Below are 26,741 nucleotides of genomic sequence, written 5' to 3'. Positions count from 1 at the left end.
CCCCCCGATCCCATCTTTACAAAACTTTGGGGTTCTTGCAAGAAGGCTCCTCTGAAGCTACGCTGAAAGTTTGGGGCCTCTACCCTAAAAAATGCACCCCCTGCAGCCACGGAATGGCTGGAATGTAGTTTTTATGGCTTTATTTGGCCAATTTTTCCCCCAAACTCAAATCTCACGCCGAATTACACGGATCCGAAGCAGGGGAGTTCGGACTTCGGCATTTCCTGGATCAAAACAGGCCGGATTTTGCCGAATCCGAATTTTACTGAATTTTTTTTTCAACAGCCCTATCCCAGTTACCAATTTGCAACAGTTTTGAATAAGTATAAATTACAGTATGCATTGTAATTCAGTAAGATAAGAGAGAAAACATTCTTGAAAATATTACTGCCCTATAGTGACTTATTCTACTGTCCACCCTAAGTATATTTAACAGGTTTTTAACCACAGAAAGGAACATGGGCAGTTTGAAAAGGTTGACTTTGCTTGGTTAAGGTGATCCCTTCAGTGTATCCCTTAGTATTACTAAGGTTCTGTAGTTATCCGCTGCACAGTATTTTTTTTAAATCATGCCTTTAGGGGTTGCAGGGTCCTTGCTGTGATTTACATAACTTGCTGTCAGCTGGCATGGCAGACACCAATTATAGGGAACTTTGGAACAGCGCTACCTGTAGCTCTCAGTGGAAGCCATGTTTCTGTTGTATTAAATCTGTACAGAAATGACAATGGGGGGAAAGGAGGAAAATAAATGGTGCTGTGAATGTTACAGGTAAACCTTTGGGAACAACAATGTAACTAGGAGAATGATACAGATAATGCAGTTTTGCCTAGCGTCGCACAGAATAGCCAAGGTGTGAAAAACGGAAATAAAAAAAATACAAAAGGGAGGGGGGAAAGCAGTAAAGCCATTCTGCAAAAAGAAAAGTAGAGCAGCTTTCAACCACCCATGTGACATTGTCTACTTGCCAAGTAATTCCCTAGAAAATGAAAATGCATGTTACAATTTAGCTTAGTGTGGAAAATAGGTCTGGCTGGGCAAGTTAAGTAATAAATCGACCACATAGTTATACCTTGTGTGAAGCGAGTAGTGCAAGTCTAATAATTTGCTAGGCATGCAGCTGCACATGACCAAAATATGAAGTCTTGGACAGAAATTCATTCTGTGTATGCAAATGGTGGAGAAATGACCAGAATTCTTTGCCATTGAACAACCTAGACATGATCTTGGATCTCTATGCCACAGCTCTTCGCTGCCCTTTGAATCTGGTATTTGGGGGTCCATGGTTTTGGTAACCATGGGTCCATATGACAAAGCAGTTGTTAAGCCCTTCCCATTTTCCTGAACAATGACATTTAGACAAAGGTGAGGGAACTTGTTCTTTGCACCCTCCATTTCATAACGAAAGTTTATTACCTTTCAGTTCTACCTGATGTTCGCACTCTGTGAACAATGCTTACACAAATACTGAACTTATTTGCTCATTCATTTATGAGTTCTTACATGATAATTTGGTCCTCTCCGTTTTGTGTGGGGAGGCAGTGCATGAAATAGGTCATTGACAGCAGCAGATCAGAGAGACGATTTGTAAACACGATAAAGGCTGCCATCAATGTGATGTGCTGCCATCCATGATTTTTATGTGGGAGCCATTTCACCCACTGCCTACCCACATGAACTAGAGGAGCTCTGGGAATTTTCTGATGAAATTGTGCAATTTCAAACACCTCCAAGAGAAACCAAAAGAATGGAATCAGCGTGTGAAACCTTTATCAACCAACAAATGAACATTGGAAGCAACCTGCCACACCTCTTACATTGCTCCCTGCTGGAGAACTGTCACAGTCCTCTCACTCTTCTGATGCATGTGTATGCTTTGCATTTTGCCAAGTTTTGTAGTGGCTTCTCCCATCACCACCACAGGTTCACTCCACTTCATTCCTTTAACTCCACTGCAAACAGCAGAAGCACAGTGGAACTGGCTAGATTATTTGGCATCTTTCCTTTCCAAGAATGAGAATTAATGTTTTACAGAAAACCAGGGTTCGCTCTAACAATGGAGAAGCCTAAAGAAATCTATTCCTATTCCCCCCCCCCCCATGTTTATGAACAATTCCTGGCGAGCTTTGCAGTCTAACAGAGCCAGAAGCAAATAATTTGATAGAGTGTTTTTGCATATATTAATAAGATTCAAGCCTTGATTCCCCCCCCCTACAAATAGTGTCTCAAAGACCTGTGATATCCACTTTGTTAAGTGTTGGGTTCAAGAGATTAAGGGCAATGACTGGCATATAGTTCACTTTTATCCCCATCTCTCTGCAACCTCACATCGCTATACATCTGTTTTGTTGATTCAGAAGAGCACTTGAGATGCTTTACAGTTGATTTTGACAAGTACTACAATTTGATATGGGTAGATAATTCTTGCTGAGATGATTTCGAAGTACAGACATTATAATTTTGAGTAGATATTACCTTTCTTTATGATCAGAAATTTCATGTAATATACTGTGCACTTAAGCATCTTAATCACATTTTCTCCCCCCTTTCTTTTAAACATTACATTCTTTTCATCTAATCGAGCAGAGTATCACAAATTAAAATATTGTTCTAAATATACCTTGTTTTTTCCCCCTACTTGGTGAAGATCATTTAAAGAAGAACAAAAAAAAAAAAAAAGAACGTTAAAAATGTTCATTCCTAACCTTCTCTTCAAAACTATTTGGTTTGGGATTTAATTAAACAGTAAGACATGACAGACTGTTCAGGAGTGCTCATTAATGCACACCTTGGGTGCATTTCACCTCCTGCTTCTAGCACAGCTGAGGTGAGGATTAATCAGCACTACCCCTTAGCCCAGAGCATTTATTGTGATTATAAAATGACCACTTGGTAAAAAAAATAATAATAAAACAATACATTTTAACGCCAGAGAAAGATCCGCCATCATGCCTGATGATTAGGAGTTTAGAGAAACATTCTTCTTGGGTTTTTTTTAAAATAAAAGGATGTTCATGTTTTATGCATTGGTGCCAACAGAGTTTTCGTTCTATTTGAGGGGGAAAACTTCACAATTCTTTCCAAGCTCTTTTGTCCAAGGACAGAACGTGATGGAAGATATGGCAGGACAACGTGTATAACCTCCATTATAGTGAATTGATCCATCTAAGGGAGAAGCAATGTTTGTTTATTAACATTATTATTTTATTAGCTATGTATAACCTGCTTTTCCTCCCTGTAGGGACACCAAAGCAGCTTCCAGCATCGTTCTCTTCATCCCTTCTCACCCTAACAACAACGACCTTGTCGGGCTGAAAAAGTTAGTAATTAACTCAAGGTCACACAGTAAACTTCCATGGTAGAGTGGGGATTCAAATATGAGTCTCCCAGATCTCAGTTTGAGATGCTAGCCACTGCCCTATTCAAGTATAAAGTGTGGGGCGGCGACAATGATGGAGCCCAATAGATGCTTGTAGACTGGATCTCAGCCCATCCCAGACTAACAGCCCATTCCTGAGCTGGTGGCATGTGGGGACAGCAAGGAGGAGGGTCTGCCACTGCGCCTCCTAAACAGTTTCCCGCATTTTAAAAGCCTTTTTGCAGCTTTTTAAATTTTAAATGGGGCTTTTTGCCCCATAGAGAATAGCAAGGCTGCACCTGCTGAAAAGGGACAGGGAGCTGCTTACTGGCAGCTTCTCTCCTCCCCCCCCCCCCCCGGAACACCCTGGTAATGCCTCCTGGACTGCTGGAATGCCTCCTGGAATGCCGGTGCGGACCTTTATGCTGATGGGACACTGGCGGAAGGCCCTGCTGGTGTCCCTGGCATCACTGCCACGGCAGCAGCTGGAGACCAGTGGCTGGGCCTCCCCACTGGCGTTGGGGCCATTAACGCTGGCGTAAGTAGCCTGGACAGTGGCGTGGGAGGCCCCAATGCCGGCACAGACTGTTCCTGGCCTCCTGAGGACTTTTGTCCTCAGAAGTCAGGAATGTGCTGTTAGTCACTCTGCTCAGTTGCCTCAGGGGCTGTGTTTCCAGCTCAGGTTGTTTCTGGTATTGGAGCCATCTGGTAAAAAAAGCTGATACAGTGGATCATAGGGAAGTAAAATGGTGGGAGAAGTTGGTTACCCTGACCTGTGCCCCTTGTGAGATTTTAAAAAACCCACCCAGCATACTCAACTTCTATATGAATGAGGCAAGCACACATTGGACATAGCTTTCCTACTACGTCTAGTTTTGTATCGCCTGCTCTGACCAACTCTCTCTAAATGTTCAAGCCAAATAATTTTGGTAATCCTGCAAAAGGAAATAATTTTAATTGGAGATGCTATAGACACTGTATAGGCAGGAATTCCTGAAGATGATAACAGAGGGAATGCTGTCTGGGGATCTTGCATGCCCTCTCCCTTGGTAGACAATTAACAGATGGCTTACTTGAAGAACAGTTTTAATGTCCTTAGATCAGATCTGAATGTAAAGGACTGAGGATGTGCAATGACTTTTGTTCTATTCTCATTTATTTCAGTGGAAACAGCATCTGGAAAACACAGGCAAAACACGTGGGGAGAGCAAGGCGACCTCTGACGGGTGGAAAAGGAATCAAAAGGAAGCCCCAAAGAAGTTGGTGGGGGTGACCATGGGGAAACGTCCCTGCATAAAAGGCCTATGTTGGAGATGTCTGCTTTGTATGAACACAGGGAGCTGCCTTTTACAGAGTCAGACCATGGCTGCATCTAGCACAGTGTTGATTGTTCTGACTGACAGTGGCTCTAAGAAATAAGGCAGAGAAAAGGCTTTCCAAATACTTGAAATTCTTTAACTGGTAATATCAGGGATTGAATCTAGGACCTTTAGCATGTACTCTCCTACCCCCCTTTTTATACACACCATACCTTTGTATTGGCCTAAGCCCTGATCAGAAGCTTACTATTTTCTCCGCTGGACGTAGGGTCATGTGAAATACAAAAGAACATCTACAGCAACAGTGTCAACAGAAAAGAGGCCATCCCAAAACTGTCTGTGGATCTGTGGACTTCAACAGCAGGCTTTCCTCACATAGAAATCTACACAATCCATTTGGAAAAAAGGGTGGGGCATCTGTGAGTTTAAACTAGTAGTGTTTTGGAGGGTTTTTTTTTTAATCCTCTCATAAAGCGTATAGTCCAGAGTTTCAAAAATACTAAATAACCTAGTAGTAAAAGCTACTCAATTGTGGAGGAATGTTCAAGGTCCCTGAAGAGCCGAACAGAGGGAGACTAGTGACTGGAGGGATGGGAAACATACGGCAAAGATAACAAAGCAGAGCTAGGGCTAAGATACCAAAGAAAGCTGTGGGAATTTCAATATGGTATGAACCAGAAAGAAAATTATTAAAGCAGCAGGGATGAGTTAGGAATTCTTTAAAAGCCTAGATTCTGATCATGTGTCAAAATTAGGGACTGATTGTGTGAACATTACTCAGGGGAGAAACTCTTTAGCAATGCAAGAAATCACATGAATGTCCTGCTTTTGTGGGAAAACTCTGCAAGCAGGGACCAGTGTTATTAAAAGAAATCTGAAATGCTAATGACTTTATTTGCTCATTTTAAGACATGTGGAGTTTTGCCTTTTTAAAACTCTTGACTGTGGAAATGTTCTTTTAATTGCTAAAATTCAAAGCAACTTCCTGTCTTCTAGCAAAGGAATATGCCACATAACAGCAACAATAATAGGGTTGTGTGTCTAATTTTGCAGAAATTATGTACAAGAGCAGCTCTGACTGATTCAAATTTATCCTTGTTTTCACTAGTCCTTATGAGGGGTGGTGCTGAATTGTGTTCTTCCCCTTTTTTTGTTGGGAAAAAAAACCCTTTTCTCTGGTACAGGTTAAACAGGTGAGTCTTTCTTTTTGGACCAGCTTCTGTTTTACACTTTTTGTAATTGTAAGGTTATTTTGTGTCATTTGTTGCAGATGGCATATAAAAATGGTAAAAAAGTGACATCAAATTATGTCAAAAGCAAACCCTAAACTAATGAGAGACACCAGCAACACAATGGAAAGAAAGGCTCCTAACAACAAGACACAAAACAAAAAGATGAAAAATAGCTTATTTATACATTCTTATTCTTTATTTTTCCTAACAGAAGAACAGACTTTAGGCTATTGGGGTTTAAACTGGGGATGTGCATTCAGACAATGATTTATTGAAAAGTTGTTGTCAAGCCTTTGCTGGTAGCAGGAGTAAAGGCTCTTGACATGAGTAGGCCAGTTTCTGGCTACATGTCAAGTCCTTGGTTTTCATGCCTGTAAACTCTGTGTACAGTTTCGCTCGTCCTGTTTTCCACAGCTGAGCTCTGATGTTTAGTCTTCCTTCCTGGGAATCGCTTATCTTGGGGTTGCTTAGCCATGTTTACCTTCACAGCCTGTAGTGCTTTTAAACATGTAACCTGCCTATGTTTTGACATTACCAGCCTCACCTGCCTGTAGGAAGTCAGTCCTTTAATCTGTCTTTTTGCTCCTAATAAAGTATTACAGCTTCAGAGCTACCTGCCTGGATGAGTTTGCTTAAGGGATGCTAGGGACGGATGCCTGATCCTGACAAAAGTAGTCTATTTTGGTTCTTGTAGGTTATCTGGGCTGTGTAACCGTGGTCTTGGAATTTTCTTTCCTGACGTTTCACCAGCAACTGTGGCAGGCATCTTCAGAGTAGTATTCTTCAGAGTGTTACTCCTCTGAAGATGCCTGCCACAGTTGCTGGCGAAACGTCAGGAAAGAAAATTCCAAGACCACGGTCACACAGCCCGGATAACCTACAAGAACCAATGAACTCTGACCGTGAAAGCCTCCAACAGTAGTCTATTTTGTTGTAAAACAAAAAATGATGTGCTATCCTTGAGTTCTTCCTTCTATACAGGATTTTGCTTTGTCCACAATTTTTAGTGAGTGTAATTAAAATCATACCACTGATTTGCATCAGGCTGCATCATACAATTCTTTATCATGTGAATAATCTCACTGCAGATAAATAATCTTGCTGAGGTCCACTGGACTTTGCATAAGCAAGGGAGGCATGGGAAGTTAGTATTTACCAGATCAATCTTATGGACGGCAGCATGCAAGCAAGCAAAAGTAATTCATGCTTAGCTATAGATATGTAATATATTGCTTTAAACAAAGTCTCTTCTTGTGTTACATTTGTATTAATATATGTCCAAAATGCAATGTTATTTCTTTTTAAAATAAATTGGAAGCACTAGTCTATAGTGTATGATTATTTTATTAACTGATAAATCAGTCGACTCTCAAGGGCATGGAAGAAATAGATTTATTTAATTTACCAATAAACTGTATCCATTCAGCATTCAGCATTTCCCCCGTGTTGGAAATATACATTGAACTAAACTGCTGATGCTTACAGATGAAGTATTTCTCAGATGTCAAATATAAAATAGTGCTTATTAACCCTTCCCAAACAATAACACACAAAATCTGAAGGCATACAATTAACAGTAAAGGCCTTGGAATCAATCAAGAGTTGATCTCACCCCAATAAATCCACCTCTGCATGATCAATCTTTCACTATTTATAAAAGCCAAATGATTATTTACACAGAGTGTTGTGTAAGAAAATCATAATACCTCACTTCTTTGTGCACACACACAAAAAAGGAGCATTGGAAAAGAATGTTTTTCAGTGGAGAAGGTTGGGGAGGGGCAGTGGCTCAATGGAAGAGCCTCTGCTTTGGCCGCAGAAGATCCCAAAATCAATCCCTGGAATCTATAGTTAAAAGGTCCAAGTGGTAGATGATGTGAAAGACCTTTACCTGAAACCCTGGAAGGGGTGTGTGTGGGACTGCTGCTAGTTTCAGTAGACAGTACTGATCTTGATGGACCAGTGGTCTGATTCAGTGTAAGGCAGCTTCATGTGTGTTCATGTGTGGATTGGGAAAAATGGCTTGGGAAGGAAGGATATAATGGAAAAGGAGTAGACAGTCAAAAGGTTAAGAACAATACTCCCTGCCGCACCCTGACTTAAAATTGCCTATTCTGAAACAGCTTTTCCTTGATAAAGCCATTGAGATACAAACTAAATAAATGTATTCAGAAGATAAACACCCTAGCTGAAAATATTCTGCTCTTTAGTTATCTTATTATAAGTAATACCAAGTGAACAATCAATGACAATGGATCTTATTTGGAAACATTTTCCTCTGGTTCTTCTTCTCCTGACATCCAGTGGCATGTGTTTGAGACTAATATTTATTCTGGTATGAGTCAGAGCTCAATTCCTCATTTACCTCATTTTAAGAAATGTTCAGAAAGGAAGGAGATTTTTGCTCCGATTCATGAATGCTCATACTGGAATAAATGTTAGTCTTTAAAGTGCCACCAGACTTCTGTTTTGTTTTGCTGCACTAGACTAACATGACTCCAACTCTGGAACCACTCACCTGAATACATTTGAAACTGCCATCTACTGAAACAGACTATTGGTCTATATTGACCTATATAAGGTCAATATTGTTATTCTATCAGGGTCTTCGCCCTGACCTGGATGGCCCAGGCTAGCCTGATCTCGTCAGATCTCAGAAGCTAAGCAGGGTCAGCCCTGGTTAGTATTTAGATGGGAGACCACCAAGGAAGTCCAGGGTTGTTGTGCAGAGGAAGGCACTGGCAAACCACCTCTGTTAGTCTCTTGCCATGAAAACCCCAAAAAAGGGGTCGCCATAAGTCAGCTGCGACTTGATGGCACTTTACCCACACACATCAGGGTCTTCTGACTAGCTGCTGCTCTCTAGGGCAGGTGTTCTCAACATGGTGCTCACTGGCTCTTTCCCTGGTGCCCTCCAAGGGTTTCTAGAAAGTTGGTGGGTCCAGGTGGGGCTTTTGGCCAGCAAGGCTTCTGATTGGCCACTGGAAATCTGGTTGGCTGTGCAGATTAAAATAACATTGTGTAGGTGGCAGCTGCCAACACAGTGTTGGTTTTATTCTCTCTCACACTCCTCTTTCCCAGTGTATTTTTTAAAAATTACTACTCTTATACCCAGTACTTGGGCTTCCTCAAGTATGGTTTGCCTCCCTTGGTGGCCATTTTGTGGTTGTCTCTGCCTCCCAAAGTGTCCATGTTGTGGATGTGCTCACCACACTGTCAGAATTCCTAAAGTGCCCAGAGGCTCAATAAGGTTGGGGACCCCGCTCTAGGGTCTCAGGCAGAGGTCTTTCATATCACAGACTACTGGATCCTTGTTTAAACTGGAAATGCTGAAGATTAAAGCAGAGAGTTTTTGTATACAAAGCACGTGCTCTACCAATGAGCCATGCTTGGTGTTTTGTTTAGTTTTTGTCTTAAAATTCCACAACATAGCATATATGATATTCTATAATATGGTATTTAGGTAGGTAGGTAGTAGTGCAAACTAGAGAGAGGGTAGAAGCCAATACCAGTTGCTCACAAGTGTACTATATATAGCCTAAGTGAGTGGTGCCATGTACAGTTTGGTATTTCAGTTTGGTATCCTACAGTTTCCATACACTGCTGTGCACTGGAAATATCCTATCCTTCATCAGGAAAGATGTGTGATTGAAGCCTTCATGTTGAATCCTGAGATATGACGTATGAGTAAATTAATTTTATTTCTGGTATTTTCTGTGGTAATGTCTGAAAGGGCGCTTGCATACAATCCCTGTGAAATGTGTGTTTGTTATCCCAATAATTTCCCCTGTGAGAGGGCAGTCACGGGCTTCAGTTTTAGACTCTGATCAAAGAAGCATTAAAAGAGCACATTTCACAGTTTGTTGTAACATGCAGCAATACTCAGAGGTACTGTCATGACAAGAATCTCACTTCAAAGTGATTTTTTCCATGTATATTTTGATGTTTTGTTTAAATTTCAGGAGGTAATTTTGTGCAGAACTTTGTGGAAAATTTGTGGCAACTTTTCTGTTTTAAATGTAAATGCAGAGTCTTTAAGAACATTACAAAAGTCCTGCTGGAATAGACCAGTGGTCCATCTAATCCAGAATTCCATTTCCCTCAGTGTCTGACCCAGATGCCTTCAAACAGGGGCAGAGGCCAAATCCCCTCTGCTTCTGATCCCCCCAGCAACTGATAGACCTATCCCACATGAATAAATGGACTTATGTTTGAATGCCCAATGTATCAAATCTCATCTTCCATCAAAATTAAAATTTCTGTCTCAAACTGGATGAGCTAGTTTATTATGCCTCCAGACATGCCAGTGTTTTCCACATTTGCATCAGCTTCTTTAAAACAAAAGCAAAATAAAACTAACCCACCCCTAACCCGTTCTATGGAAAAGATTTCTGTCAGGTAAGTATTGGCATATTATTTTTATCATGTGAAATTATTCCAATTTGGAAGTCATAAAGTTGTTATTATTATGTAAGCTTATGAAGAGTAAAAGAATACTTTAAAATATCACAAGTTTTTTAAAAGATTTTCTGTATACATCACACAGAGTTTAAATTAAATGCTAATTTATGTTACTGATTCTGATTTTTCTTTTGGTGTAATCTTACACAGTAAAATATACAACACGTTCCCTTTACAGCTAATAGTGTCTCACCATAGTGTCGCATACAAAGAAAACATACAACATTTTTTTTATAAAAGTTAAGGTACACAGATTTATTTTCTCTTTTTAAATGCTTAGTTTGAAATTATTGCTAACTGAAAAGGCAAAGTGTCCCTAATCTGTAATTTGTGGGACCCCCGTGTTAAAGTTTTTTTGGGGGGGAATCAAAGTTATCATCATGGTACCTTAACCTGTCACATCTACTTTCCTATTGCAATTACATTTCTATTTTCCTTCGGCACTTAAGAAAATATTCCAAAATGTTCAATGCCTTAATTTAATAAATGCAATATTTTAAATGGAATAGGTTGAAAATGTAAAGGAACTCTGCTTGCCTTTTCCAATATGATTAATATTTTATTTTTTAAGAAAAGCAAATTAAAGAAAAATCCCCAACCTAAGGTCAACAGTGCCTGTTTAAGGAAACTATCTTATTCTATTCTCTTCAATGCTCTGTCTTTTTCAGAATATTAATAGGGGAAAGAGTGACAAGAATGACTTAGACGTACATGTCAGGAGAAAGGGTCAGCTCTTGGCAGTAGGTTGTTAATTCACATCCATTAATGAAATTTATCCTCCTTACTGTCTCCTTCTTTTCCCCTCTTTTCCCCCAACAAATAAAAAGGTCCTTTTTTGAGAGAACATCATGGACTTTTCACAGATGCGGAGAAGGGCCACAGGGGCAGGCTGAGGTAAGAGACTGACAATCTTCAGGTGATTAAGGAGACTCAAAGGCTAGGTAGACCTACAAAATGAATAACTATGGACCCAGAACCATGCCATAAGGCTCAATGGCTTGTGATTTGCAAGTTGATAAGACAAGAAGATTAATAATGCTGCATGATAATGGCTGCTCCCTCTCAGCTGGGGAGATGGTAATGATCTGATATTGCTGTAGGAGCAGTTTGGTGTGCTGCAGAGAGGGGGGTGCGGATTCGCTCATCCCAATTGGCCCCCAGGATATAGAGATTTTGAAAAATGGGAATGCAGTTACAATTTTAATTAGATATAAAGTTTTTAATAATTTTGCTGAAATGAGGACTTCAAAGAACATATTTTGCAGCATTCAGGCCCATAACTCCTGAGTGACAGTTTTGGTTAATTTGCAAGTTTTCAGATCAAACTTTGCCCCTGGCTCCATGCTGAGGGTAAAGTAAAATGTCAATTTCTTTCCTCAGTGATCTCAAGCATCTTATTTAGGCAGGTGTGCTGAATTCTCTTAGTCCGTAGATGTTAGCGGAACAAAACTACTCATTAAAATATATGCTTTGGTTTTTTTAAAAAAGAGAGAGAGAAAGAGAGAAGAAAAAAAATTAGCCACATAAATAAAATCAGGAGTAATACTGGGAATCAATCAGCAAGAAAAATGTACAGCAATATACAGCATAAAATTTTAAAGAAGACTCAGGGTAATATCGTATATGAAAGGTGATTAAATGTTAGCATATGATTATGCTGTCATTGCGTATTATTATCAAAGAATGTTTAATTTATACCGTTTCAAAATCAGAGGTAGTTGTGCCAAAGAAGATTCCCCCCCCCCGCTCTAGTCCATTAAAAAAACTCTCTACTAAATCTACATAGACTGAAGATTTGTGATTCAGATTTGTGGTCCTGAATTAATTACATTTGGTATCTGAAGTACATTAGTTTTTTGGCAGTCTACGAGCACTTATAGTAGAGAAGGATGCTGTCAGTCAATTGAGAGTCGTGATTCAGCTCCTGCCTTCTTTTACTTCTGGAGCGGTGGGGGAGAAAACAGACTGCCAGGTGGCAGTTTTAACAAGCAGACTTCCTTACACAACATGCTGAAACAAAACAGAAAGGGGGAGAAGTGGTATACAGCAGACGCAAACACAGCAAATTGGTAGGAATAAGTTGCTTGTCATGTCTTATCGAAGAAAACATTTCAACGTTGCAGACGCCACCTTGATAGGCTGCTTGATAAGACACTTTTTTTTTCTTGTGGCGCACATGGACAGATGAAACGTTATTTTGTTTTCAGCACAGTTAGGCTGCTCAGAAGTCCCTCTCCATCACTGAGCTTCCTCTCACAACAGGGCCGGTTCGACATATCATATTCCTGGGGTTTTCTTGTGTCAACTTGGTGACAGTGTCGAAACACTGGAACAATGGGACTTGACGGTTCAAACCCATCAGGGTGTCTGCAGGTAGAAGTTTGTAAGTTTGGATCATTTGAAGTGGTGGTGTTGAAAGCAACCTGAAATTAGTTTGGACAGCTAGCTTCACCTGTGATTAATGCTGGGTCTATGCTTGGTGTCAGAATCACTCCAACGGAATATTTAAACAGTCCTCAAATAAAAAAACACGTACAGAGGAAACAAAAAGGCACAGCTCCCCCCCTCCCCATGTTGTCATCTATGTAAAATCAATATAGCACATTGTTATTCAGCATTTTCTCTACTTCAGGTCTTTTTAAAAATCTCCTTGACTCCTTCCTTCGCAAGGCATTTCTTTCAGTTCTAAACATCGCCTAGTCTGTGGTAAGCTGAACACTCTTTCCAGCACATCACAGGAAACAACTAACCCCCAAAGGAAGACAATGTCAAGGTCTAGACTCCACCTGGACTTACTTTATGCAGGAATTTGTCTCAACATTTCATGTGTGAAACATGTCCTTTTTTACACGTGTGGTGAAGCTACTGGATCCAGCAGCCTCCAACATATGTGTTCACAATAAAATAGATATAGTGATATTTTGCCATACCCATTTTTTTGTGTTTTTTCTATACAGGGTAAATGGCAGCAAGCCAATATGGAGGTCCTTCAGTGCAATTCTTCAATGGGCTTAAAAGAGAGTGACTCGGTTACAATTCTTAATTCTGCATTGGATCGTAGCCAATAATTTTTAAGGAAAGATGCCATGTGTGAAGAAATCTTCTCCAAGATGGAGACAAAGTCTGACTTTATAAAACTAATATGGCATTAAATCAGCCGTAGTCAGTTGTAGCTATTATTCTGGAGTCATGCAAACCTTGCTAGTTGGGCAACTATTCTAAAAAACAGGAGTCTTATTAATAATCCACACCATATATTGAGGTACATTACGCTCCAGCTGGGGTTCATTTTAATAAGGGCTTACCAGTTGCGCTGGGAGAGTGCTGGCAGGAGGCCCCCAAGCCTCGTGCTGCCGCTGCTGTCCAGGGGGGGCTGGCGTAAGTGCCCCAATGCCGGCATCCATGCCAGTTTGCATAGTGCAAGTGGCACTGACGCTGGCATAGGGGTCAATCTGGCTCCTAAGAGCATTTGACCCCCCTTCAGGAATGCCCTGTCACTCACAGCATACTTTCCCTTGAGAGCTGGATTGTGTGCTTTGCCAGAGAGAATTCACTCTAAGGTTGCAACATCAGCACATATTGACCCGGCATACAACATGTACAGCAAGGCACACCTGAGTTGTCTTGAGGGCACCCATTCCTGAAGCTTGCTCAAAGAATTCCTTCAACTTCTCTATTGGATGTAAATGCATTTCAGGTCCCCACCAGAAAAAACACTTAAAAGATGACCCAGATTCCCAGGCCAACCAGCTAAGCCACAGAACAATAAACAAGATGCAATGGTAATTAAATCAAGAGAGCACATGCAATGTCATTTAATTTAGATCTAAAGATTCCCTGATGGTGTATTTTCAATCACAAACTGGTCTTTTTCTAGCCCTTTCTCTTAAAATAATTGCCTGTTGGCTACCGTGCATGCACAGAGCGCCGATTGCCCTGCGCTTCTCTCCATCCCAGCAGCCCCTTTGGACCCCTAGAATGATCATTTCTTGGGTCATGGGACCCACATGGAAGAACCATGCCAAACAGGGTAAGGTACAGCAGGAAGGAGAGGGAAGGGAGTGCAAGGACAGTTCTGCTGACAGAAGAGAGCAGAGGGCACCCCTTTCCCCATTTAATTACAGCACCTGTCTTGCATAGGTGCTCTTCCATGCAGGTCCTGCAGCCCTAGGAATGATCATTCTGGGCATCATTCCTGTGCATGCATGGTTGATACGGTTCAGTCAATTCCATAACGTTTGCAATCAATGTACGATATGAAATTTTCACCACAATATCCTGTATGAAAATTTACTGGTATAATTTTGAGAAACAAGCTGGTAGCGCAAAAGTTTGCTACAGTTACAAGCACAGACAGGTGTCCCAAAAGAAAAAGAATATGCTGATAGGTAAATTCCAATAAATAGCTAATATTCCCCTTGCAAACAAGTGCACGTTTACTGCTTCCTTACTCCCATGCCCCACTCCATTGATGGAGGAAAAGAAATGAGGAAAATCATGCAAGGAAACTGATTAGTTCTACTAGATATTATATAAGCAACTGAACTCCCAGTGTCTCATCTGTTTGAGCCCAGTGGTTTGGCAGTGTGCATAACTGGGCTCGAGCCTTAAAGCTTTCTGAGGCATAAGAAAACACAGCTGCAATTTACTCGTCTCAAGTGTACCTGCGTTTTTCTACTGCTAGAACAAATTGTGCATGTGGTTTATACCTTCCATAGCTGATGGTGGGGGACTTCTAGATCACAAAGTGTTTTTTGTTATGGTTAATTGGATTATTTATCCCCCACATACCCAACCTCTTCATTCGGGCTTTGATTTTAACTTGTGTGTCTATTTTCCAGCTTTAGCTGTTCAGTGTATTTTGGTTTAAAAGGCAGAGGGGAAAAGCGAGGTCAATTCATAAGTAATGTGAATAACCTAACAGAAAGAGGACCAAATGTTCATCATGAATGATTGAAACAGCACACAGCAATAATGCTTTGAAACCCAACAATATTTTGCACAGTATGTGCATATGGTTTATTAGGTGAAATTCAGTAAGGTGAGTGTTCTAAAACACATTTTGAGGCTGTTTTTCCAGCTGGATAATCTATCACATTCAGCTTTTCCCACTTCAACCAGTGCTTGTTATAACTTCTCATTTTGTGTCCAAGTGTTAAGATGATGGACAGCATTTGCTGATTCAAATTTATCTAGGCTTTAAAGAAAAAAAATGCTGGCTATCAACTTGCAGAATCCCAATTCGTTGCTCTGGTAGGTGTGCTTTCCTTGCTGGTTTTGGCATGGCACTCTAGTTCTCCATATGGATTTCAATATAAGATTTTAATCTGTGAAATATTTGAAAAAGGATGAAAATGCCTTTCAAGGACAATTCACTTCATTTCAAAGAAATGTTTCCAAATAGGTATCATAAAGCAATGTTCAGAAGGATAAACCTACTAACCCTAAATGGACAAGGACAAAAAAATGTGGGGCCCTGACGGAGTGGTCGGGCAGAGCAAACCTTAGGGGGGGCAGCTGGGATGACCCCTGTGCCAGTGTTAGTACCACTTATGCTGGCTAAATTGGCACTAATGCCGGTGCAGGGCCAGTTACGCCAGCACCAGGGAACAGCAGGGCAGTGTGAGGCAGGGGCTTCCCGCCAGTGCCAAAAAGGGCACTTTCACCCCCTTTTGTGGGCACACACTTGCACCTACTAAAATCATGGCGCAGCCCAGTGAAACCCTATGGAGTGGTTTCACAGGGTTTTCTTTAAAATAGCATTTTCAGCTTGCTGCACCTCAGAAGGTGGTGCGACTGCACTGTCCCTGAATGCTCCCTAACTACCCCCCTTAGGATTGCGCTGTTAGTGATTCTGAGCCCTGGCCAAAAGTCAAAGATGGGGCCCTCTCAAACTAATCCCCACACAATCCATTCTGAACAAGAATAAGGTGCTCCGTTTCCACAATGCATATCCTTCAAAAATGTGTTTTGACTCTGTTTGCCACCATCCTTTTCTACCACCTTGTTAAAACATGACAAGCTCAGAAATGTGAGGGGAGGCATATAAATCTTATTTTTTCCCCATCATGGAACTGAAGGCAGCTTCCATAGGGATTGCAGAAGGTCTTCTCTAACCACGATGCTGGATCCTATGTAGCATTTCCACTGACTGGAGGATTCCTGAAGATTTTGCTTGTTTCCCACTGCAGAACTCCCCCTGTTATGTTATTCTTCAGGGGGTTCCCTGTCCCACAAAAGCAGCATGGTGGGCATTTGGGTCTGCAATAAGAGAGGAAGTCTTGCTCTGCTGATAGAAATCAGTGGAAATGCTCCATGGAATCCAAGTCACTGTCCACATCCAGTCATACCAGTGCATAATAGAGTAACCTCACTGCAGCTATCAGATCATGGTCTGGACCCCAACAGAAATGAATCAGCTAGAACATGGGTTACTTGACAGATGCAGGGAGTGGCATTTGTTTTATATAAAAAAGAACAGCTGAAGGAAACAGCACAGGAATGTTGTAGCCACATTCCTTCAGTAGTATTGTAAAATATGGCCTAATTGGAATCACATTTTAGGCCTTTCAGCCTCTCAACCATGGAGAAGCAGGCAGGCATTAGCTAAATGTATGTTAATATCAACAAGTGCAGCAGTGTGAGTCTGGGTGTAAAAATGCCATACAAGCGGGATCGGTCATTTCAGCGCTCTGAGCCCTAAAGCACACCTTTCCCTCTTCTCAAGCCTGCAATCAAAGGGGACAGTTTGCTCTGTGTCATGAGCATCAAATGAACTTCATATCCTAGAATTCAGTAGTTCCTCAATGGCTAACAATGCGTACAAGTGCTCTGTTGATAATCAATGAAATTCATAATAATGGAAAATGCCATCAAGTCAAAGCTGACTTATGGCAACCCTGTAGATTTTTCAAGGCTAGTGTTACCAAACTGGTGCCAATCCCCAGGACTGGTCATGGCAACCCCAAACAGATGCGTGCCACCACTGTTCCAGCCACACGCCTAGCCCCTAAACGATACAGGGAAGGCTCTTGCGCGAGGCAGTGAAACTGACATGAACACTCCTGTGTATCTTGAGCAGTCAGCAGCTGAGAACGGTGGCAAGGTCAACCTCTCCAGTGAGCCAGAGGACTCCATTTCCTGTGCATCTCTGTTCCGGCAGAAGCCATGTCAAGGAATATGCCCAGGCATGTAGTCTGCACCAACACCCCCCCTCCCTTGCATCATCGGACTGCTTAAGCAAAGCCATTCAGAGACATTGAGATAACGATTCCCGGATGTTACCAAGACTGCACCTATCATTAAGCTCATCAGCGAGACTCCTTGTTTTCTCCTGAGGTTGTACAAGTCACTGGTATTAGAATAGATTTCCAAATTCCAACCTCCCCACCCAGGAAGCCGGCCATTAAGGGCTCTGCCACCTTTTGTTTTAGCAAAGCAACCACCTGGATAATCCAGACAGCCCCCACCCCCTGAAAGAGTATAACTGAAGTCTTGAAAGTCCATACAATCCCTACTTTAGGACTCTCTCTTGCACACAGACTGTTACTCTGTTGGAGTGGGCAGCCATGCTGGAGCACGCAGGGGACAACCCCTGCCCTCTTTTTATCCCAGACCTCCCCGGCCCCCTTTTGCTTATTCATTTTTTGATCCTATGGAACTCTGGACTACAGGAAAGGTATTGTATATCCCGTTAAAATATTCCTGCCACCTGGCAAAAGTCTCTTCCTATTACCTTTTTATTCCTAGATTCTCTGTATGTGTTGCACCATTTGAATGCTTGAGTACATAAACACTATTAATTTGGAATCCATTTGCCTCTGTCGTTATTCCACGGTCACAGAGATGGGCTCTGGTATAGTTGGTTGATCTCACTATATAAATATTGTAGTTTCCGATTGCTCAAGCTAATTTCCCCATTCAAAGAGCAATTCGGGTAACACAAGAGATGAACAGAGGTGGTTTGCCATCACCTGCCTCTGTGTAGCAACCCTGCTGCATCTCCCACAAAGGAAGTTCAGGGTTGCTACACAGAGGCAGGCAACGGCAAACCACCTCTGTTTTGTCTTTTGTCTTGAAAACCCTACAGGGTCACCATAAGTTGGCTGTGACTTGATGGTACTTTCCACTACCGATGCTGGATGGATTGTGCCCTGCAGCTTTAGATAGTTTTGTGAGGGACACATTCAATTGGTCCATCTGCTCACCTAGATATAATCTTTCCACACACAAACCGACAGAAAATACAATCTAGAGGAAATATACTAGCATAGGGAAGGGAAATGCAAAGAGAATCGTACTCCAGCATATGAAATTGAAGGGGCCTTGCTGTACTGGGGAATAGAAAATGAGCAAATTAATTCTTTTAATATATTTTAAAAGACTTTGATGTTATTGTGCATGGAAAGAGGGCTGTTTTCCCCATGGGCTTCAGATAGTTGGCTGCCACAGGGGTGGAGTGGGTGATAAGTTCTAAAAACCTAGTTAAAATCTTTTTTTCCTTCTTAAGAGATTTCTTGGCTTCATAAACATTTCCAGCTTTTTCTGTTATGCATGTTTTTCCTCAGTGCCTGTAGATAAGAGCAAACTGAATAGCAGTGATTGTGCAAAGCTCTCTGTTTTATGTTGTAAAGGAAGTTCTCAGTGCATCTTTGAAAATTCCCTTTGGTGACAATATGCAGTCAGCATATATCCCTGTGAAAAAGAAAAGATTAAGGTATTAGCCAATCTGATCTATGTAAATATACCATCCAAACTGACACAAATAATTTACTATGAATAATATATTTTTCAAGTCATCGCATTTTGTTTCCTCTCAGATTTTTCAATAGATTTAAAAAAAAATTGTAGAGTGAGTGGATGTGTTTTTTGCTACAGGTTTTCAAAACCTTTAACTACCAGTTGCAGACATATAGCCCATTTGTGAAAGGGGCGTAGACCCGCAGCAGCCGGCAGCAGCGCAGCCACGCTGCCTCCATTTTTTTAAAGATTAAAAGAAAGTGCCCCCCATTGAAAACAGCGAGGCTGTGCCATCATAAAAGGTGGTGCAGCAACGTTGCAGCATGAGGAGGCGTTCCCGGGGTGAAAGGAGCCCCCAGGAATGCCCCCACACACCAGCATGCGCCTTCCCTTCTGGGAATTCCCTGCCAGTGTGACTGCAATGGCAGTGGGGGCCGGTGCAGCTCGACGGTTCCCTGGTGCGGACATTTTTGCCCCAGAACGGTGTAAGTGCCCATTATCCTGGGATAAATACACACACACACACTCACACACACATACAGAGAGAGCATATTAACAGAATTACAGTTAAAACAATTAAAATAAGATTAAATACTACAGAAAACCATAGCTCAAAAACACAGAACCATACAATGTACTACAATGATGCCTCAGGGTGTTAGCCAATTCTACATATCCTGAGCGATATGCCCTATTGCTGCCAACTAGATGAACCATAAGCAGTTTATAACCATGCCTATTTAATTTAAACATTCTACTCACAGTGACAGCACGGAGCAGGCAAAAAAAAAAAAAAAAGGCTTCACACCAAGGTACTCTGGTGAACCCTCCCCAAATCCCTGTTTGGCCCAGCAATAGCAACCAGCAAATCTCATGCTGTTCCTTGGGAAGGTAGGTGGGTCAGCCACAGCAAAATCCCCACTGCCCTCCTGATTGGCTCTCCTCTTTAGATTCCCACCAATAGTGTCTTGTACCACATTTAAAGTTAATGTGGGCCTGGGCAAATTAATCTTAGGGCAGCCTATAAATCCAATAAATCAGATAAAGTCTATGGCATTTCTAAGTTTATGAAAGGTGATATTGGAGATGCGTGCAGCTGTATTGTGGTCCCTTTTAATTAGGCCAAGCTCTTTCGGAATAAGATTTTTAACTGGTTCTTGTAGGCTATCCGGGCTGTGTGACCGTGGTGTTGGTATTTTCTTTCCTGACGTTTCGCCAGCAGCTGTGGCAAGCATCTTCAGAGGAGTAACACTGAAGGACAGTGTTAAAAGACTGTCTGAAGATACTCCTCTGAAGATGCCGGCCACAGCTGCTGGCGAAACGTCAGGAAAGAAAATACTAACACCACGGTCACACAGCCCGGATAGCCTACAAGAAACGATGAGCTCTGACCGTGAAAGCCTTCGACAAGATATTTAACTGTTTGGAATTTATTAGTAAAACTTCTGTTAATGTGTTAGAAAAAAACCTTTTTTGAAAGCCACACTCATTGACACAATGATTCACAGCGGCCGGGAGTGGCTTAGCTGCACCGCCTCCTCAGAGGCTTCCCAGCTGCCGCAGAGGCAAAAAAAAAGAGTCTTTTAAAAACATAAAAATAGAGGAAAGGGGCAAAATCTCCATTGCCTACAACAGGGCTGCACCAAAAAAAGGGGGCGCAGCACAGCTGCAGCCGAGGGGGCATTCCTGGGGTGAAAGGGATAAGTAAGCTGCCTAACGGCAGCTCCTCCCCCTAAAACACCCCCAACATGCAGGCATGGGCTTTCCCTTCCAGGAAAGCTGTGCTGGCATGGCTGCACTGGCAGTGGGGGCCAGCATCTTTGCCCCCACCCTGGCGTAGGTGCCCCTCCATTCTGAACAAGAGTAAAGTGCTCCATTTCCATAATGCATAGCCTTCAAAAATGTGTTTGGACTCTGTTTGCCACCACCTCTTTCTACCACCTTGTTAAAACATGACAAGCTCAGGAATGTGAGGGGAGACATAAATCTCAATTTTTCCATCATGGAACTCAAGGCAGCCTCCTTAGGGATCCTGGAAGGTCTTCTCTAACCATGAGTCTGGATCCTATGGAGAACTTCCAACTCCCCCTGTTATGTTATTCCTCAGGGGGTTCCCTGTCCCATAGAAGCAGCATGGTGGGCATTTGGAGCTGCAATAAGAGGAGAAGTCTTGCTCTGCTGATAGAAATCCTTCATACTTTTCTGGACAGAAATCATTCTGTCTGCAAAAGTTTTACGTGGGATCCACGCCATGGCATCTCCTGTGTGGTCTAAATGTGAGATATGAGTCTTTTCAGATGTCATTTGGGTGTAAGAATAAGCTATGGGGGAGAAGTGGGATTACTATGGTAGGTTCTGCTTTTCATCAATGTGCCTTGATTTGGAAGGTCTACAAAAGGCTGTGTGTATACTCTTGGATGCGCATAGGACTCTCTTCAGACCTTGAACTGAATTTGCATAAGTTGGAGGAGAGGCTGCAGCCATAACTTTGTTCCTCTCCATCTAATATCTAATGTGTACCCACTGTATTAATCTCATAAATATATCCTTGAAATATGGTTGCCAACCTCCAGGTACTAGCTGGAGATCTCCTGCTATTACAACTGATCTCCAGCCAATAGAGATTAGCTCACCTAGAGAAAATGGTCGCTTTGGCAATTGGACTTCCCAAACCCTGCCCTTCTCAGGCTCTGCCCCCAAAACCTCCTGCCGGTGGCGAAGAGGGACCTGGCAACCCTACCTTGAAACAAGCAATGTGCCAATGAGTTTTGTTGCTGTTGTCATTGCTGTTTATGGTAGATGGATAGGTAAACAAAGTGGGCTGGATCTCCACCACATACATGATAATGTACATAGATGTACAGGAATGGTAAGTTCCAGAAAGCAATGTGATTGAACTCAGAGACCTCAAGACCACAAAAAATCCCGGCACTCCCACTTTACAAACAGCACCTCAAGGAAGAGGCAGCATGAGAGCATAGTTGCTTTGCACTCTTTGCTATTCTAGCTAAAGTAGGCATTTCATGGTGTTTGAATCCCACCCCAAATCTGGGAGACAACATAGCTGCACCCCCCCTTACCTCTTATACATAGGTGAACCGCCATGTGGGAAACAGGCCTCCACTTGCCAAGTACAAATTCAACACTCTGGCTATTGCACCATGCTGCCTCATGTAGTTTGTGCATTGCAGTCATTACACTGTATATTTCTCAAGCAACGGATTAGACTTTCCAAATGCCTTTATACTCCATTATATTTTACACATTCTCTTCTTTTTAAATCTAGCTTTTCTAATACAAACATAGCTGGGAATGCATGAAAACCAATTTCAGACTAAATAACTCAGAAAGATCTCTACATTGATAACTGTTTCCAAGTACAAAGATATCATTTGGGTGAATTATCAATGTTTAACACTTAAGAGAAGTACAAAAAATGGCTTGTTTGTATTGAGTTAATATAATCTACCGTATTAATTGTTTTCTCTTTTTTGTCAAAATGCTGCTAATTGTGATCCACTTATCGCCTTTGTTCAAAGCAAAGAATTTTAATTACCTTTGGAAAATGCAATTAATAATAATTACATTATTACAACTACACAACATTCATTGCAATTACATTACAATAAAGAAGTCGAGTTCCATTTGGAAAATGTACAAGTCACTCTTAACAAGCTTAAGGCATGACTGAAAATGGGATTTCACATTTGAATGCAATACCCACATTGCTTGCTTGTTGCTCTACTGTTGTCTGACATTTTTCACAAAATACCCACAGTTTAATGTTTAAAGCTGGGGTTTGGTGAGTTACAGACTACTCTTATGTGCAAAATGGCTTCTCCTTATTAGCATTCAAATGTTGTACTCCTGTGCAGTGAGAGAGGAAAATTGCTGTGAATTGTCTCTGACCTCTGGGAATAGCATGTTAATTTTTGCCCTGCCACTAACCTAATAACTTCTGAGGGCATATCTATGCTACAGATGTAAACTGGTTTAATAGTCACTCCCTCTCCCCAGGGAAGCCTGGGAACTGTAGTTTCAGAAGGAGAAACTCTAGAGAGCTCTAACAGAAATTTTCAGTACACTCAGCAAACTTTAGGCTCCTGTAAGGAAACTATGACTGTTACGTTGCAGTACAACCAGTACAAACCAATATAAAATGAATACTAAAATATGCCTTTATTGTTGGGATCTGGCAAGAAGCAGAAGTCCTCTATGGTAACGAACTACCTCTACCCAAGGGTTTAATGTTTAGGATATTTTGCATCATAATGCTAAGCCTACAAATAATGAGTTTCAAAATGTAGCATGGAGGGAAAAAAAACAAATAACGACAAATGACCAAAATATATAAAGATCACATCCAGCTTTAGTCATTGCCATGTTTCGGTATACACAATTTTACATCCACATCATTCACCATTCACCTGCATCCCAATGTGAGAAATATATGCATCCCTGTAGAGAAAACTGTACAGCGCTCTCTCTCTCTCTCTCTCTCTCTCTCTCTCTCTCTCTCTCTCTCTCTGTCAACATACATACTCAAATGCTGTTCTCTCTGTTTTGTCCCCTTCCCACCTCTGCTAGACCTAAAGAACTAGTACTGTTGAAAGAGCAAAAAGGGAGGGCTATGCATGCAGATTCCATAGTGCTACTTAGTAATGAACACAGAGCAGTGCCAAACGCAAATAGATATTAAACCTTCTAGGAAAGTATTGCCCTGATCTGGATGGCCCAGGCTAGCCTGATCTCGTCGGATCTCAGAAGCTAAGCAGGGTCAGCCCTGGTTAGTATTTGGATGGGAGACCATCAAGGAATACCAGGGTTGCTGTGCAGAGGAAGGCACTGGCAAACCACCTCTGTTAGTCTCTTGCCATGTAAACCAAAAAGGGGTCGCCATAAGTCGGCTGTGACATGACAGCACTTCACACACACATACAAACAGGAAAGTATGGGTAACTGCTATTTTTACTAGTCTTTTTGCATTGGTAGCAATAGTATGGCTAATTGCTATTTTTACTAGTCTTTTTGCATTGGTAGCAATACGTTGCTCTGCATATGTGTGTTTTCCACAGGAGTTCTAGAGAACCTGCTTCAGGATATCACCGTTCCTACACCAGTCACATGATGCACATACATGGCACCATCCTGAAGGAACTTCTCTCTCCCAGCTCATTATCCCACAGTAAGGTATGGACAAGAAATTTTGAAGTAGAAGGAAATTTGAATTTGGGACAACAACATTCAAGATCTTTCAATGAACTTTGAAACTGAGATTAGTGCTATCTATTCTTGATTGAAACAAACATGTTGATTGGGATTAACACCACCCAAGAGCTATTAGAAGGAAAATTAAGTTGATCATCGATATTTCTGAGTATTTTTTTGGTTCGGTATGATTGTTATGAAAGGACTGCTGACTGTTTATTATCTGTAGGGATGATCTGTTGTATTACATCATATGCCAATAAAGGTAATTGTATCATATTGTATGAAAGGACTGTACTGATTCAGTCTGAAGAACACCCCAGGTTCAAACCCCCACTCCGTGGCATGGAAGCTTGCTGGGTGACCTTGGGCCAGTCGCACAGTCTCAGCACAACCTACCTCAAAGGGTTGTTCTGAGAATAAAATGGAGAAGGGGAGATTATTGTATATCACTTTGGGTCTCCACTAGGGAGAAAAATGAAGTAAATAACACAAAATAGATAAAATAAAAGATTCTTTTTTTGTGAATATAAGCAACAGAGTAAGTACTCTGTCCTAGAATCCAAACAATGTTACATGTGAGGGAAGAATACAAATACCAGAGAGCAAAATATTGATGTTTGTGTTCAGGAGGTTTAAAGTCAGAATCAAAGAGAACTATTGTGTCCTCTCACACACCTATACAGTTATTGAGTGTCCGGAAAAAAATTGGACAATGTAATAGATGCTGCTAATTGAAATGAGTATGAATGGTATGTTCTTTCAGTATCACTAGATTCTGTAACTAATTTAAAATTCAACAGAATAATATGAAGTCTTTTAGTACTTAATTAAACTTTTGTAATGCCTGTTTTACCAAGATGAATAAAATACATAAATTGCATGAGGTGACATCTAATGCACACAAAAAAGAGAAATGTAAAAAAAAAAAAAAAGGAACAGTGGGTACATTAAACTGATCCTTAATAATTGAAACCAATTTAATCATTTGAGATTATTTTATTCTAGCTGACGTAATACTGTAGCAGTTTTATTCTAATTATAACCTGTTTCATTTTACTCTGCCTTTCTAGTTAATTATTACAGTCAATTTGTAAAATGACATGGTTCCACATTTGCATAGGTCACTATTAAATAAATGAATAGCTGAAATTACTGTAGCATTGAAGTGTCAACTTTGGTAGAAGTCAAGAGGACTTCAAATGTTCTTCTAACACCCCTTAATGTGTTAATGACCACTATTAAACTGCAATTAAAAGGCCAGGGGAAAAATGCATGAAACAGTTAATAGAAAAATAGCAGCGACACAATTAAAATGCTGCAGCTGTTTTTTTTTTTACTGATACAAAATAAAGTGATATGTTAAAAGAGGTATAGTATGAATCGATGGTTAATACATGATGGGAGCTGACAGTCTAATGATAAATCATAGGCTGCCTTGGGGGGGGGGGCGTTCCATGTCAGTTTAACATTATCATCACCAGTAAACAAGACAATGTGGTGATCTTACCTTGTATTTAAATTACTACTTATTATGGCACTAAATAATAGCTTTAAATAACCGGTGTCCAGAGCATTGATATACTGTATGGGTCTGTAAGTGATAAAGAGAAGGAGCTGAAAGGTATATTAAAAGTTTTTGTCATGCTAAATAAAGGATGCGTGCACATCTCAGCTGTACAGTTTGAAAGCTTTTTTTCCAGACAATCATGCCAATCTGGTAAGAGTGATCCATATACACAAGCAGATTTTTCTGCTCACCTAGATACTCATCCACACCACAGAGCTAGTCTGAATTGTGTTGTACTTAATGGATGTATCTTTGGATGCCAAGAAAGCGATCACCAGGTTTTCTTAAAAACATTGTGATTCCTTTTTGTGTGGAATGGTTATGATGGCATTTGAATTTTCAATCACAAATTGGAAAACAGCATGGTGTAGTGGTTAAGAACGGTGGTTTGGAGCGGTGGACTCTGATCTGGAGAACCGGGTTTGATTCCCCACTCCTCCACATGAGTGGTGGAGGTTAATTCTGGTGAACTGGTTTTGTTTCCCCATTCCTCCACATGAAGCCAGCTGGGTGACCTTGGGCTAGTCACTCTCTCTCAGCCTCATCTACCTGTTGTGGGGAGGGGAAGGGAAGGTGATTGTAAGCCGGTTTAATTCTTCCTTAAGTGGCAGAGAAAGTCGGCATATAAAAACCAACTCTTCTTCTCCTTCTCCTTCTTGTTCTTCTATTTTTATTTTATTTACATTTATGCTGTTTTTCCACACAACAAGGGCCCACAAGGCAACAATCATAAAAATATTTAAACAATTAATATTTAAACAATTTAAACAATATTTAAAAATATTTAAACAATTAAAATACCGTTAAAATCATACAGTTCAATTAAAAACTCATAAACACACAGAAGTAGAAGGAG

Source organism: Euleptes europaea, chromosome 3 (assembly GCF_029931775.1).
Source record: "Euleptes europaea isolate rEulEur1 chromosome 3, rEulEur1.hap1, whole genome shotgun sequence".
NCBI lineage: Eukaryota > Metazoa > Chordata > Lepidosauria > Squamata > Sphaerodactylidae > Euleptes > Euleptes europaea.
The sequence above is the reverse complement of the archived record's forward strand: the minus strand, read 5'-3'. Positions refer to the sequence as shown.